General features: G+C 39.6%; 1 protein-coding gene across 2 annotated transcripts in view; it reads right to left on the bottom strand.

Annotated features, from left to right (window-relative positions):
- Positions 1-16,211, bottom strand: part of KCNB2 (potassium voltage-gated channel subfamily B member 2) — a 403,291-nt gene that overhangs the window by 303,093 nt on the left and 83,987 nt on the right. The gene's annotated exons all lie outside the window — the stretch shown is intronic.

Raw genomic sequence — 16,211 nt, 5'->3', positions numbered from 1 at the left:
TGGGGCCTTTCCTGTCAACCAGGCAAACTTAGCGGAGTGACAGGATGACAGATCCCTGAGAAGATAATTCTCCATTTTCATGATAACCAAGCCTAATCTAGGTGATCCAGAATCTCAAATAAATTGGATTATATTGCTTTAGTAGCACTCCTAAATTCTTTGATCTTGGAAGGTGAAAGACATGGTGTCAGCATCTTGGGTGTTGCCTCTGTCTACCTTCATTCAGGATTTGCAGCTGACTGCAGAAAGGGGAAGAGGAAACTTTTTTGGATCCAGCCTTGCCAGTAGACACAGAATCAGGGCCACTGACAGGCAGTTCCCTCCCCAGGAATGCCCAGCCTTCACACCAAGCTTCTAGCATCACAGAACGTTACCGAGAAACTCCGTAGTTCTTCCCTGAAATCTGAAAGTGGAGCCTGCACTACACATTCAGAGCACACCTGCCGGCAGTTACACAAATGCTAAAATTTCACATTCATACTTCCTGGAACCGCTCCCAATATGATAAAAGCTAGCACATCTCTGGGCTTTCCAAAGAATTCTAGGGGGCTTAAATGAGATGCAGAGGAGGGAATGAAGGAATAGAATATTTTAGTTCAGGCCCTAAATGTCTCCTATCAACACAAATAATTAAACCACATTGTCTCATTTTCCAACTATACTTAGGATATTTTAAAGAAATTATCTTCTTATGCTAATCTTGTCATCAAGAGCCTATTTGAATCCAAATTTTCACTTTAAATTACATTATTCTCTTAAATGAGGTTTGAGTTGATTAAAACTAATGGCGTTCTTCATGGTTGTTCTTCCCATGCTGAGGAAATGCAGCATCCTTAAAGTTATACTTAAATCCTAATACCAAGAAAGGAAAGGAAAGCCGAGCTCTTTGGCTTTGCCAGTAATATGAACATATGTAACCTAGAAGTCATAATTAGTTAGTATAAAAAAACAACCCTTTGGGAAGAAATTGATCCATTATGTTCACAGGCTCAATTCCTACCACTCAGTGTGTCCCACAGACTTGCAGAGGTTGCATTACCTGGGAAGTGGTTAGAAATATGGTTTCAGGCCTCATCCCAGACCTTGATAATTAGAACGTGAATGTTAAGATCTCAGGTGATTCACGAGCATGTTAGTGTTTATGAAGTCCTGGTCTGCACTCTGAGGGCCTCTGTGCCAGGATTGTTGTCAGTGAACAAAAAGATTAATTCCCCATTACTATTTCCACTTCCACTTTGCTGGAATTTCTCTTTAATTATTAGGTATCTAGCATTTCAAAAATGCAACTACAATTCAGCCTGAACTTCCAAAATGCTTCATCAAGTTTTCTTACATTCGGATCAAATATAAGGAATTCTTCTAAACCTGGACATCAACCAGATTTAGATGGATAACCAGAAATACTACAATATACAGCAAGGTGACAATTTACCTATAATTTGAGCAGTCATGAAAATGGATGTATTCTGAACTTCAAAGTGGCAAGGTGTTCCAGTCTGACTCCCTGGCTTTTGTCTTTTGGAGAAATAAACTGTGTGACCAAGATGCACACTTTTCTTTATGCCTGTAGCTTAAGGCTAAGCTGGTTGTACACTGCCCAACTTTACCAGGCCACGTTTATATCACAGTTGATGTATGCAGTGGTTTTCTAACACAGCTCTATGAAATAACTAAGTATAAATGCTTTGAGCTGTGGTGGCGGGCCCATTTATTTATGTTGCATGGGAATAACATGGTGATACACCCATGAAAAATTAACTTGAAATGTCAACTTTGCAAGAGAAAGAAACTCTCTGGGGGCTCCCAAATTGAAAAAGCAAATGCAGTCTCTAGGGCCAAGTGCTGATCCCTCAGAGTCTTCTAGGCAAAAACAGAGATGGAGAGACTTGGGATCCAGAGAAGGTGTGCCAGACAGAATGGCCCCTGAAAGACTGCCATGCCCTAATTCCCGATATCTGAGTATGTTAAGTTACATGATGAATGGCACTTTGCAGGTGTAGCTAAGGTTATGTACCTTAAAATAGGGAGATTATCCTGGATTATCCAAAAGAAACCAATTTAATCACATGAGCCCTTAAAAGGAGAGATTGTTCTCCAGCTAGAGGCAGAAAAAGTCATGAGAAGGTCTGAAGCATGAGAAGGGTTTGACATGCCCTTCGCAGCTTGAAAATGGAGGGGGCAATGGGAGCAGAAGTCATGTAGCCTTAAGATAGGCTGCCACCCACTGCCAGCCAGGAAGCAGGGACCACTACCCTCATTCAGGTTGTTGGCAGAAATCAGATCCTCTTTCTGGCAATAACCTGAAAGAGCACAAAAGCAGATTCTTTGCAGAACTTCCAGAAAGAAAGGTAGCCTGCTGCCATCTTGACTTCACTCTGTGAGACCTGGAATAGAGGAGCCAGTCAGGCCCACTGGACTTCTAGCCTGGAAAACTCTGAGATAGAAAACTTGTGGTGTTTCAAGCTGCAAAATTTGTGGTAATTTGCTTTAGCAGCAAAAGAAAACTAATACAGAAAGGATTAAATACAATCCCAGTGGTTTCAATGGAACTAAATTATTTCAAGATGAAAGTTATACATGGAGTGTATGTTTAACAAATAGACATAAAATGCTCATATTGGGTGGGGGCTGGAGCTGGCAATGACCACACACCTTTGATGCCAGCAGTTACTTTTGTCGATGGAATATTAAGCATGCTCATTAACAATGTTGGTTCCATTTTCTAATTAAATGCTCATTAATTAGCTGTGTGATTCTTCTGATAGTAACAGAATAGGGAGAATCATGACGATGCTTTAATTTATAACTGAAGACACCCCTCACGAAGGTCGGCAGCCTCATGCCTGCCTGCTTCAGTGACTGGGCTGTGCCATTCTGGAGCAGCAGCAATTAGTTGTGAGTGAGGTATAGGTAACAAAATTAGCATCCTTAAACAGGGGTTAGTAAACTTGACCTGTAAATGGCCAGAGAGTAAATAGTTTAGGTTTTGCAGACTAAAGGACTCTTTTGCAACTCTGAAACTCTGCCTGTGTAGTGTGAAAGCAGCCATAGACAATATGCATAAAAATAAGTGTGGCTGTGTGCCAATAAAACTTTATTTATTGACAACACTGAAATTTGGATTTTATATAATTTTCACTTTAGGAAATATTATTCATCTTTTGATTTTTGAGACAGGGTCTCACTTCATCTCCCAGGCTGGAGTTCAGTGGTATGTACACAGCTCACTGCAGCCTTGACCTGTTGGGCTCATGTGATCCTCCCACCTCAGCTTCTCAAGTAGTGGGGAATACAGGTGCATGTGATCACATCCAATTAATTAAAGAAAAAACAAATCTTATTTTAAAGATGGGCATCTTGCCACATTGCCCAAGTTGGTCTTGAACTCCTGGCCTCAAGAAATCCTCCTGTCTCAGCCTCCCAAAGTGTTGAGATTACAAGCATGAGCCACCATGCCAGGCCCACCTAACCCTTTAAAAATGTAAAAACTATTCTAGGCTTGTAGACCTTACAGAAAAAGGCAGTGGGCTGAGTTGGCTGAGCCCTGTCCTAAAATTAATGCTGCATTTGAACAAAGAGCATAAGACTGAAGACCAGGTCCTGAAGACATGCTGAATAATATGGAAATCAACTCAGTAAGAATTCCTGTTTTTCAAAATGAATGAAATATTTACTTGTTAGAACTCTAGCTTGACAAAGAACATTTTACCTGTTGATATTAGTGCGTGACAATTTAACAATTTAATTGCAATACTGTCAGGGGTTGAATTGTGTTCACCCAAATAAGATATGTTGAGGTCTTAACCCCTGTACCTGAGAATGTGACCTCATTTGGAGATATGGTCTTTACTGATGTAATCAAGCTAAAATGAGGTCATCAGAGTGTGCCCTAATCCAATATGACTGATGTCCTTATGCAAAAAGGGAAACTTGGACACAGAGATGCAAACAGCAGGAACACCTTGTGAAGATGAAGAGAGCTGGAATGATGCCGCAGAAGCCAAGGAATGTTAAGGATTGCCAGCAAACCACTAGAAGCTAGGAGAGAGGCATAAACAGATTTCTCTCTCACAGCCCTCAAAAGGAACCAATCCTCCCAACACCTTGAACTAGGACTGTGGCCTCCAGAATGGCAAGGCAATCCATTTTCCATTGCTTAAGCCTCTTAGTTTGTGGTACAGTAATCTCCTATGATCCACGGTTTCACTGGCGGGAGTTTAAGTTACCCTTAGATATGTAGAGTAAATTTCAAGATATTCTGAGAGAGAGGAAGATACCATATTCATGTAACTTTCATTGCAATATATTATTATAATTGTTTTATTTTATTATTAGTTATTGTTGTTCATTTCTTATTGTGCCTAATTTATAAATTAAACTTTATCATAAGCATCTATGTATAGAAAAAAGCATACTGTATACAGTATGTTTCAGGCAGGCATTGTTTCAGGCATACTGTATCCACAGTTTCAGGCATCCACTGGGGGGCTTGGAACATATTCCCTGAAGATAAGGGGGGCCTACTGCACTTTGTGACAGTAGCCACAAAAACGGATACAAATCCCTTTATTCTTTTGGAATAAAGGTTTGGAATAAAGATTCCTTTTGGAGTTAGGTTTATCAAGGGGTTGATGTGTCTTCTTTCTCCCATTTTACCAAAATAAATGCATGTTAGTATAAAGGATAATGCTAACAAATCTGATAGTTGAAAACATTAGGTATAGGTGATTGGCCACTAATTTGGGCAATTAAGAAGAACATAGCTAAAGTCTAGTCTGTTTGCTATACTAAAAAAAATCAGTATTAGTAAGGTCAAGTCTGATGCTGAAAATTCATACGTGTTACCTACAGATGCCTTACTAATAGAGATACCCTGCTGACACCTTGATCTAGGACTTCTTGCCTCCAGAATTGCAAGGCAATACCTTTCTGCTGTTTAAGCCACTTAGTTTGTGGTACAGTAGTCTCCTCTCATCTGTGGTTTCACTTTGATCAACATGCACCAAATATGAAAATAAGATATAGATTGTACTAAATGTATAAGATTAAAGACCTTGGGATTGGGAGTAGAATGGAAGAAAAAAGAAACAAAAACTCTGTGGTTTAAGAACTTCCCGACCTGTCACATCTATCCATCTGTATAAGTAATTATGTGAATTTTATTAAGTATCCTGGAAAAGAAAAGAAATTTGCTTGAAGACTAAATTCCTATAACCATGGTAACTGGTAGTATGTCGGTAAAGGTGTAACAATCAGCTCACAGTGATGGTTGCCAATTTCTATAGTGCAAATATCACCACATCTACATAGGAAAGAGATGTACATGATAATTTTGCACCAGCTGGTATGAGTTAATTCCAGCATACAATTGGCTATAACAGTAATATCCTACACAATTGTGTGCTTGACAGACAACCATGCTTCAAATAGGTCAGCTTGCTATAGGAGTAAGGCAAGATGGCATCTTGATATTGGCTATGATTTCTAGACAGTGTGTTGGCTCTAACTAGCTGTGCAATGTTGAAAAATGTGACTTCATCTCTCTAGGCTAAGTTTCCTAACCTGTGTGTTTACTGAATTAATATCCAAATCCCTGTCTCATGCTCACTGTTACAGGATCAGTGCCTAGCACAGAGCCTGGCTTAGGAGGCTCTGAGAGGGGCCATCTGATATTCTTGCATGTCCAGAACCCATTCTCCTTCTAGTGACAGCACCTCAAACTTTCCTTGAGAAACTGCTATCTTCTTTTCTCAATTAATGTGATCCAAGTGATACAATTCCTTCTTTGGCTCCAAATTGAGCATGTGAATCAGGTGTAGCCAATCAGAGCATCACATTTCCCCAACTACACCAGCCATCATGACTAGCCCAGGGCTGGCATCAGACTGAGACCACAACAATAAGGCTGACTGTTCGGTTATTGTTATTATTATTTTGGAAATTCTGGAAGAGAAGTTTGTTTTCCATTGGGATACTGTGTAAAACAAAGATAGAATGAGAGAACAGATTGTTAAGTGTGGAGTTTCTAGAAGGCATGAACTCCCATAAGGGGTGAGCTTACCTGACTGATGGAAGTGGAGTTGGGATTAACTTCAGGTGACATCAGTGCCTCTCAATAAGGAGTCACCAGCCACTGTGGGGCCTACTCCTCCTGCTACTGGGACTCTTCCCATTGTTAACACTGAATCTTCTCTTGGGCATTTCTTAGAGAATGAGTTTAATTTATTTTTCAGAAGTCATGGATTTCTTACCAAGACTTAACCATACCTGGTTTTCCTCTACATCAAGAGTATTGTGTGACATGAATATTTCAAATGTCTTCTTTTTTTGTCTGTAGTGTCACTGTCTTACATTCACTTCCTGACAATTAGTTTGACACTCCTCAGTTACATTAGCATTTATTTAGTGCATAAACTGTAAGTATGTTTTATTTGTAGCTCTCATAGATTCTGGGTCTGCACATAGCTCAAAAAGCACACATACACTTCTGAAGATTTGAAGTGGGGGAAGGGGAGCATGCAGGACTTTAGAAAGGTAAGAAGAGAGAGCTGGCATGGTTACCAGGCCAAGGCCTTAACCTCAGAGTAAGGCTTTCATTTGGATGTTATTCAACAGTGATGTGTACAGGGAGGAGGGTTAGGCCTATTCCCAAATGTTGATCCTAAGAGAAATCCACCAACTCCCAATATTAGCTAGATCTAACGATGACATGGGGCATGCACAGGTGAGAACATCACTATCTGGAAGCTTCCTTCCGGAGGCACTGGAGCAATGCGTATTTATCAGTGAGAGTTCTCCTGAGATACTAACCTTAATAAAGAATGAAGTGAGCATCATTCCTTGGGGTTATCCTCTAAAAATTCTCCTAAAAAGTGTTATTTTGATGCACTGTTAGCTCTTCGTTCTTGGGAAAAATCTGCTAACCTGCTAAACCACTGTGTAAAGAAGTACTTCAGATAATTACCAGCTACTCCTTCAAGTGCATGACATGCACACACACCCTAATGGGGAAAATCTACACAATAAAGGACAATAAAGTCAGTTCTGCAATAAAGTTACACATGTACACACGCATTCCTAAAAATCACTGGGCTGGCCAGGCGCGGTGGCTCAAGCCTGTAATTCCAGCACTTTGGGAGGCCAAGGCGGGTGGATCACGAGGTCAACAGATCAAGACCATCCTGGTCAACATGGTGAAACCCCGTCTCTACTAAAATTACAAAAAAAAAATTAGCTGGGCATGGTGGCGCATGCCTGTAATCCCAGCTACTCAGGAGGCTGAGGCAGGAGAATTGCCTGAACCCAGGAGGCGGAGGTTGTGGTGAGCCGAGATCGCGTCATTGCACTCCAGCCTGAGTAACAAGAGCGAAACTCTGTCTCAAAAAAAAAAAAAAAAAAAAAAAAAAAAATCACTGGGCTATGCAAAATCTATAAAAAATCCCACAGGACTCGTCAGAAAAATGGGACCCTCAAAAACTTCATCAGTGGTCGGGTGCAGTGGCTCACACCTGTAATCCCACCACTTTGGGAGGCCAAGGCAGGTGGATCACATGAGGCCAAGAGTTCAAGAGCAGCCTGGGTAACATGGCGAACTGTCTCTACTAAAAATACAAAAATTAGCCAGGTGTGGTGGTGGCACATGCCTGTGGTCCCAGCTACTCAGAAGGCTGTAGCAGGAGAATCACTTGAACCCAGGAGGCAGAGGGTGCAGTGAACCGAGATTGTGCCACTGCACCCCAGCCTGGGAAACAGAGCAAGACTCTGTCTCAAAAAAACAAAAATAAAAACAAAACAAAAACCCAAAATACTTAATCAGGGAAACACTTTTTTAAAACCTGATAAAAATAACACAGTTTTACACATGCTAAATGGTTAAGAAATGTATAAATATTACAATAAAACTATATTTTATCGTGAAAAAGAACTGGAGTTTGCTTGCAGAAGTGAGTGTCACAAGGCTGCAGTTTGTTAAATCATTGTGAAGTATGGTAGGAAGGCTATCTGAAGTCAGAAGGAAAGTTCTAATACCAGATGTAGATGGGTGTGGCTTGGAACACATGGTGAGCAGAGGTAGCCTGCAGATGTTTGAGGTGTGAGCTTGTATGCAATCTGCACATTCCTATACAGCTCTGTTTAGCTGGATGCAGTTTTCCGCATTCACCTAGTGTTATCATGGATAAAAATGATGCATAAGAAAACAAGACATTTTCATTATGCTCAAATTGTTCTCTAATGTATCAAAATGTGTTGGGACAATTTCCAATTTTCAAAATAAATATAGAGCAGAACTGATGGTACCTTGCTTTTGGACCATATACTTTCTACTGTTTCTAGGTTAGACGCAAGGTTGTCAATGACAGAATACGTGATTAGTTATACAGAAAATATTCAAATTTGAGGCCACCAGAAAGTGTTTTTAATATCTCTGGTAGCCATTAGGGTAAATCCCTTCTTCTGCTTTTTTCTTCACTCCTAGTGAACTCCCTCTCTAAAGAAGATTCAGCATCTATAATCCTCAAGTTTTTGTATCCTCTTCTCCATAAAAATCTGCTTTCATGAAAGAGTGCAGGTTTGTTATAAAGAACAAATGAAAGAACATGGCATCTGGCACTGTGCTTGTCACATTAACAGGAAGTGCCATGCATAGTGGTCAGGGCACCAGTTCTGCAATCAGACTGCCTGAATTGAAATTGTGACCCCAACATTTTCTCATTGTTGGATTTTGCGTATGTGTCTTGGGCTCTCTAAGGTTTAGTCTCTTCTATTCAATGGGGACATAATCCTTTTAAGAAAATAAAATTAAAAACATATCAAAGTGCTCTGCACAATGTCTAGACAGAACTAGTGCTCAATATATAATATTAATAGCCATAACAGCAATTCAACAAGAGCTAGCTCTATGAACGCCTTCTGTATACAATAGAAATGTTAGAGTCATTTAACTACATGCAAGACAGTGTACATATAAGAATATATTAATTACATATTAATTCCAAGAAAACATTTAAGTCTATTCCATAGAATGTGACCTTACTAGCTTTGCTGTTTCTCGAATACAGTACAGGCTCCTGGTCCCCCAAGTGACTGTCAGCTCAAACTTGCTGGACATTGGGCCTAGGGTGTACTGTGGCCTGTGTGCCTGGGCATTCTGGGGCTGCTTATAAAGCCAGGTAGCTTGTGTGGAAATTCAGGCCCTTCTCAGCTCTCTTGTCTGAACACCAGCACTAACATACATGCTTTTAATAAATGTGACTTCAATCTTCTGAAAATGCTGAATGAATTCTAGGTTTTCTATTAGACAATCGTTTTTCCATAGAAATCGAATCACTAGGCTGATTTTGAAATTGCTTTTCTTATTTTGGTGACTTTTGGCAGTTACGTATTTAAGCTTTTTGGTATCTTTTTTTTTTTTTTAAATAGTGACATGTATTATATAACTGCATTATCATGGGACTGCAGAGTTCTGATTCTAAAGCTAGAGCCCATGGAGAACTCGTGTTCCGTAGCTGACAACCTCTGTCCTCCATTCTTTCCTCAAATAATATCACCTGGTAAGTCAGTGCTGAGATATGTTCAGCATTGTTTTTCTTCCTTTGGACCAGAAAAGAAATGCTCGTTTTGCTGGATGCAGTAGCTCATGCTTGCAATCCCAGCACTTTAAGAGGCCGAGGCAGGAAGATCACTTGAGACCAAGAGTTCAGGACCAGACTGGTCAACAAAGTGAGACACTGTCTCTACAAAAAATACAAAAGTTAGCCAGGCATGGTCATACAAGCCTGTCTACTTAGGAGGCTGAGGTGGGAGGATCACTTGAGCCCAGGAGGTCAAGGTTGCAGTGAGCTATGATTACGCCACTGCACTCTGGCCTGGGTGACAGAATAAGATTCTGCCTCAGAAAATAATAAAAATAAAAAATAAATATTTTAAGCAAATTTTTCTTTCCCATTTTGGAACCAATGAGGTTTTTACTTTAAAATTATAGTTGAGATGAATTAAAGCTTCTAAAATATCTATTTTTTAGATTTATTGAAATACGAGCTCCTCAGAACAGGGACTTGGTTTTGTTCACTGCTCCGTTTCCAATTTTTCAACATGTATCTGGAATACTAAGGGTGCCTGCATTGGTTTCCTGTTTCTATATAACAAATTACCACAAACTCAGTGACTTAAAACAACAGAGGCTTAGCATCTCACAGCTTCTGTGGGTCAGGAGTGTCCAGACACAGCTTGATTGGGTCTCCTGCTAGTGTCTGACCTGGCTACTGGAAAAGTGTCTGTTGGGTGGTGCTGAGCTTGACGGGGAAAGGGTCTGCTTTTATTGGCAGAATTCAGTTCCTAATGGATGTCATCTTGAGGGCTTCTATTTCTCATTAGCTGTTGGCTGGAGGCTTCCCTCAGCCCTAAGAGGCCACCTTATCTCCTTGCTAGGTGGGTTCCCAACATGGGCAGCCCAGCATGGCAGCTTGCCAGCAAGGAGAGGCTCCAGCAAGACATGCACTGCGGTGTTCTGTGATGTACCCAAGTACATCCCACTGCCTCTGCTTTACTCTGTTGTTTATAAGCAAGTCATAGGCCCCATCTACATGTGAACATCAGGAAGTGGGTGTCATGGGGACTGCCATATGAATCTGCCCATTGCAATGCACAATATGATGTGCTGACCAAACGAATGCAGAATCACAGTATCTTGTTAGTGTGAGCACATAGGGTTAATCTACATTTTGAGTCCATTATTCCATTATAATTAGCAGATTTTCCATTCCTTCTTTAATAAAAAAGAAAGCCACACCTCCGAGCAAAAACCATTTGTTAAAAGCCATCTCAGGCTTATAAAGAAGGTTTGCCAGACATAACAGTGTACCACAGAATCACAACGTTTTCTTTTTTGTTGTTGAAAAAGTGCTTCCCTAAGCACAAAATATTAACATCCTATGGTAGGGTAAAATCTGTCAGGGAAAAGGCACTTAATAAGTGCTGCTTCTTTGAGGATGTTTTCCCAGGTTTCTGAACATACAGTTAATTGGAGAAGTTTTCTACCTGAACTACCCAATTCCATATGCGCTGACTGAGACACCAGTACAGAAAGTCAAGCATGCATTAGGCAGAATGAAGATATTTAAGAACTTAGCATGTATTTGTAAAATAGCTTATGTTTAAGTAGTTAACTAATATGAAGATTATAGAGACTTGATTAATTTAAACAGAAGAGCAGAGTGAGTAGAAAAAGGAGGTGGCATGGCTTCTAATTCTGTCTCTAGTAACGATTTGTAGATAAGCTACCTACCGGCATAAGCACTCTTAACTAATGAACATATGCTTATGCACTGATCAGGAAGCTCTCGAGCATCTGGGGGTCTGTGGAAGAAAGGGGTGATCATGAGGGAACTAAGAAAACTGAAGCCAGAAAGAACGTTTGTGCCAATGAGAGTCTATCTTTGGGGCCACCCTCAGTGGGTCAGAGGCTTCACAACTGTGATTTGGGGCACCTGACTTCTTTTTTTTTTTTGAGATGGAGTTTCACTCTTGTTACCCAGGCTGGAGTGCAATGGCGCGATCTCGGCTCACTGCAACCTCCGCCTCCTGGGTTCAGGCAATTCTCCTGCCTCAGCCTCCTGAGTAACTGGGATTACAGGCACGCGCCACCATGCCCAGCTAATTTTTTGTATTTTTAGTAGAGACGGGGTTTCACCATGTTGACCAGGATGGTCTAGATCTCTTGACCTCGTGATCCACCCGCCTCGGCCTCCCAAAGTGCTGGGATTACAGGCTTGAGCCACCGCGCCCAGCCACCTGACTTCTTTATGAATCCATCTTCTCATGTATTAAATAAGGAAAGTAAAGGACCTATCTGCAGTGGTAGTTGATGCATTTTTAATATAGCCAGGAAGATCAATATTAACTGTAAAATTTTGTATTATTTATTTAGAAAAACAGATTTAAATGAACAATTTAGTATCCAACCGATAGGGATCCAAATACCTTCTTTCATAAAAACATAAAAAGTAGAAAAAAGAGTTTGTAAATTCAGTCAGATATTTTTGAAAGAGGCCCTATTCATAATACTAATATACCGTTTCCAAGAGCCGTTTTCTTCTTATTTCCAATCTAACCCTGAAATACAGGTTCCATGTTCTGACACATGACAAATGAGTTATTTTTTTAATCTGGTCAAGGCCTCCTGTGTGCTGGGAGCCTGGTTCCTCTAAAGTAGTTCACAGGGTCATCACTCATATTTTCCCTTGATATCCTATCAACCTTCCTTCTATTTGTAAAACCTTTCAATTCTTCATTGTCTCTGAAATATGTCCAGGTGGCTTGGGTTCCAAAGTCCTCTATCAGAACAACCAGAAACTGCAGACCACAGCCTTCGCTTTCCTGCCTCTTTCATCTCCACCCACTGTGTTTCAACAAGTGACACTTGATTTTCTTCCCCATTCCATCCTTGGAGCTGCTTCCTTGGGCCCAGATGTATCTCCCTCTGCTCATCTCTAGCCCTCCTCTTCAAAGCTAGAGTTGAGTGTCTGTACTCCTGGAATCAAAACAACTCCAAATTGCGAGAAATGCCCCTAAATTGTGACAGGCATCTCTACTATTTAAGTTGGTAGAAGGAATTTATTTGCTTCCTCCAGCTCTGGGGATAACTTTCACCCGATCAATACAGCCAGAGAAAGTTCACCTCAACATTGATTGACTCCGGCTGACTAGAACAGAACAGAAATCTTTACAACAAAAATGCTGCAATGAAATGGCAGCATGATTAACACCCAGTCAATAAAGACACACACAAAATGGTATTTGTAAACCTCCAGTTTCCTCCTTCTTATCGTATTCTAATTTTTGTAAAATCAGAATTTGGGGCCCACTCCCTTGTTTAATAGATAGAGAAATTCAAGCTCAGGTAGATGGTGTCTTGAATAAACTCACATGACGAGTTCTAGTCGGAGCTGGAACAGATCCCAAATGGAAGTGCTGGTGTCTAGGGGCGCTCAGAGCTTTACTACATGATTTTTTTACAGGGAACTAAGATGCGTGGAGCACTTTAGTAGATAGTGGTCCAAGACAGATCCACTTCAAACCAAATTCTGGTGAATACGGGTTATGTTTTAGTTAACACTGCTATATAGACCAAAACAATCAAATAATAAGCTCTCTTAAGAGATTCTTACATAATCCTTATGACATAAACCGTAGACTTTCAAAGAAGCTGCACAGTAGGGTTTAATTATCTAGATTATTCACATCCCTCTTATTCCTTTTTTTAAATTGCCTAAAGTATTCAAATTAATAAGTTAACCATTTTGGAAGCTTGACACAGAAAAAGGACTTTCATCCCCATCTCACTGTGTATCTGTAGGAAGATGTTTATTCCATCAAGGTTGATCATGATATTCATATCACATTATTTCAGCTGTTCTTTATATGGCAGATTATGTTAATAACATGTTTGAAAGTTACCTATTATTGGAAGGTCAAGAAATGCTCCAATTAGTCTCAGTATTCTTGGATTATAGTGAAAGACTGTGTAGACATTATTCAGAAGACTAGTTACAGAGGCGCAGGGCTTTTCTTCTTCTGAATCACTTGCATACAACTTACAATGTCTATCACATTGAAACTCTGCAAACATTTTGATTCCTATTTTGCAGAACAAAACAAAGCCCTAAGAAAAGTCAAACACTATTTATTTTTGGTGTATAATCCATAAGGATTAGATTGATATCTTATTCATCAATTTATCCCTAACATTTCCCAGAAGGCTTGGTAATGTCATAGCTACTCATGAAATATGCACCAACTGACAAAATGATTTTTTAAAAATTGATTCTAGATATTGCAAACTTATATTTTAAAAGGCAAACTGTTAACTATAAACAATTTGTCTAAGGGTCTAGTAGAGCAGGCGAAATACCATGAAAGATGGAAATATTGCCTATGCTTGAGGTTACATGAACACTATGAACACTTACTAGATTTATGAAAACCAGCTTCCAACACTAAACTGGGAGATAACTTTTCAAAAAGTTGTCAAAGACATCACCGTCTTTGTCACCGTCAGTTTCAAAGACGGGGAAATCATGCCACAGATTTCATAAGATCCTTATTTTACTTGTGTAATTAATTGAGAATTTTAGTCTAAATTTTATTAAAACTGTGGTGTGAATGCCAGATTACTTCTGTAAAAACAAAACAACTGCTAATTAAAATGAGTGCAGACTCAAGGGGATGGATATCCTATTCTCCATGATGTGATTATCACACACTGCATGCCTGTATCCAAACATGTCATGTACTCTATAACTATATACACCTACTATGTACCCACAAACATTAAAAAAATTATAAATCAGTAATAAATAACAAGTGCATGGAAATGTTCAAGTCAAGTCATGTAATTACTATGGTAGAAAAAGACAAAACTAACTTTCCGGGAAGCAAGAGAAAGAACCATTAGGTGAACTGATGATGGTATTGGGTTGCTACACTTCATTCCATCTTTCAAGTTTTTGGAGAAAACAGATCTGGAAGCTGGGATCTGGACTGGGGATTTGATCCTGCTGGGGATCTTGACTGCCACATCCTCCACATATACCACCAGATGGCAGAAGCTTTTTGCTATGTTTGGGAAATTGTTACTAATATGTTGGGATTGAATCATTTGGAACAAATAAAGATATACAGGTCAGAAAAGGTTAAGAGATGAAATGTACATATTTTAGCAGGACTGTTTTAAAAATGCATTCCTGTAAGTTTATGGTCTTTTCTTGTATCAAAACGAAGGCTCAAATAAACAGAATTACTTTTATATTACTATTTCCTATTCTGGAATATTCATGAACCAGGTGGTTAGGTTTCACAGAAAAAGAAAAAAGTCTCAGGAAGACAAAAGTCCAGAGACCACATTCACTTGTGTCTAAGGACCTAAAATGTAATCCAATGAATTAATGTATCTAAAATGTAGTATTGGCTGGGCGAGGTGGCTCATGCCTGTAATCCCAGCATTTTGGGAGGCTGAGGCAGGTGGATCACCTGAGGTCAGGAGTTGGAGACCACCCTGGCCAACATGGTGAAACCCCATCTCTACTAAAAACACAAAAATTAGCCAATGTTGTGGGGGGTGCCTTTAATCCCATTTACTCGGGAGTCTGAGGCAGGAGAATCGCTTAAACCCAGGAGGCAGAGGTTGCAGTGAGCTGAGGTCACACCATTGCACTCCAGCCTGGGCAACACGAGTGAAACTTTAACTCGAAAAGATGAAATAAAATAAAATATAGTACTGGAAGGCCTTCCAACCTTGGATAACAATGCTGCTGAAGGGAAATGCTTCAGTTTTATCACAGACAAACTTCAGAGGGCACTGAAATGTCTCCCTCTACTGCACATGTTAGTTTATTTGAATCCTTTCGTTCCAGTAATTTAAGATCCATTAACTCTCTCTAGCTAGCACTAAGTGATATGGATGATCTGGCAGAAGAGGGACTCAGGTTTGAATCAGCATGTGCTATAAAACGGCCTCTTCGGGAGGTGTCTTTGCAGTATATTCTCAAGAAACAATGATCAGGTTCTCTGGCAGAACATCTAAACTGCCTGTTAGATTTCTGTCTTGCTTGGCAATGTTGTATTTTAACTGTTTCCCAGTAGGATAACCAGATAAAGCAGTGCAATGTAATAGAAACAGACTAATTTTCTTGGAAGAGGTATTTTTAAAAGTAGATATAAACAGGTGAAATTAATTTTAATAATATATTTTATTCATCACAGTATATCCAAAACCTTATTTTAGCACAAAATCAGTATAAGAATTTATAAACAAATTATTTCCTTTTTTGTTCTAAGTCTTCAAAACAAATTTGCTGTGAATCTCTCACTTAACAGCACATCTTAATTCAGACTAGCCACATTTGAAGAGTTCAGTAGCAACCATATTGGATAGCACAGCTCTAAGGCGTCAATACCTCCAATGAATAATAAGGTCCTTTAATAAATCATTATCAACCAAATGGTTCTGAAACTTATTTTGCTGTTGCGGTTTTGAAGATTATTTTGTTGCCTGAAGCTAACTGACCATGTCTGTATACCGCGAAATATTGAACAACTCTTTTTTTGTGGATGATGAGATTTAGATAAAATAAAGTTTGAAGATAATAAAATAGTATTCTTAGAATGAAAATTAGTAAATAAGGGGCTTGCAGAGCACTTCTACCATAAGGAGT

Source organism: Callithrix jacchus, chromosome 16 (genome assembly GCF_049354715.1).
Source record: "Callithrix jacchus isolate 240 chromosome 16, calJac240_pri, whole genome shotgun sequence".
Classification (NCBI taxonomy): domain Eukaryota; kingdom Metazoa; phylum Chordata; class Mammalia; order Primates; family Cebidae; genus Callithrix; species Callithrix jacchus.
The sequence above is the reverse complement of the archived record's forward strand: the minus strand, read 5'-3'. Positions and strand labels throughout refer to the sequence as shown.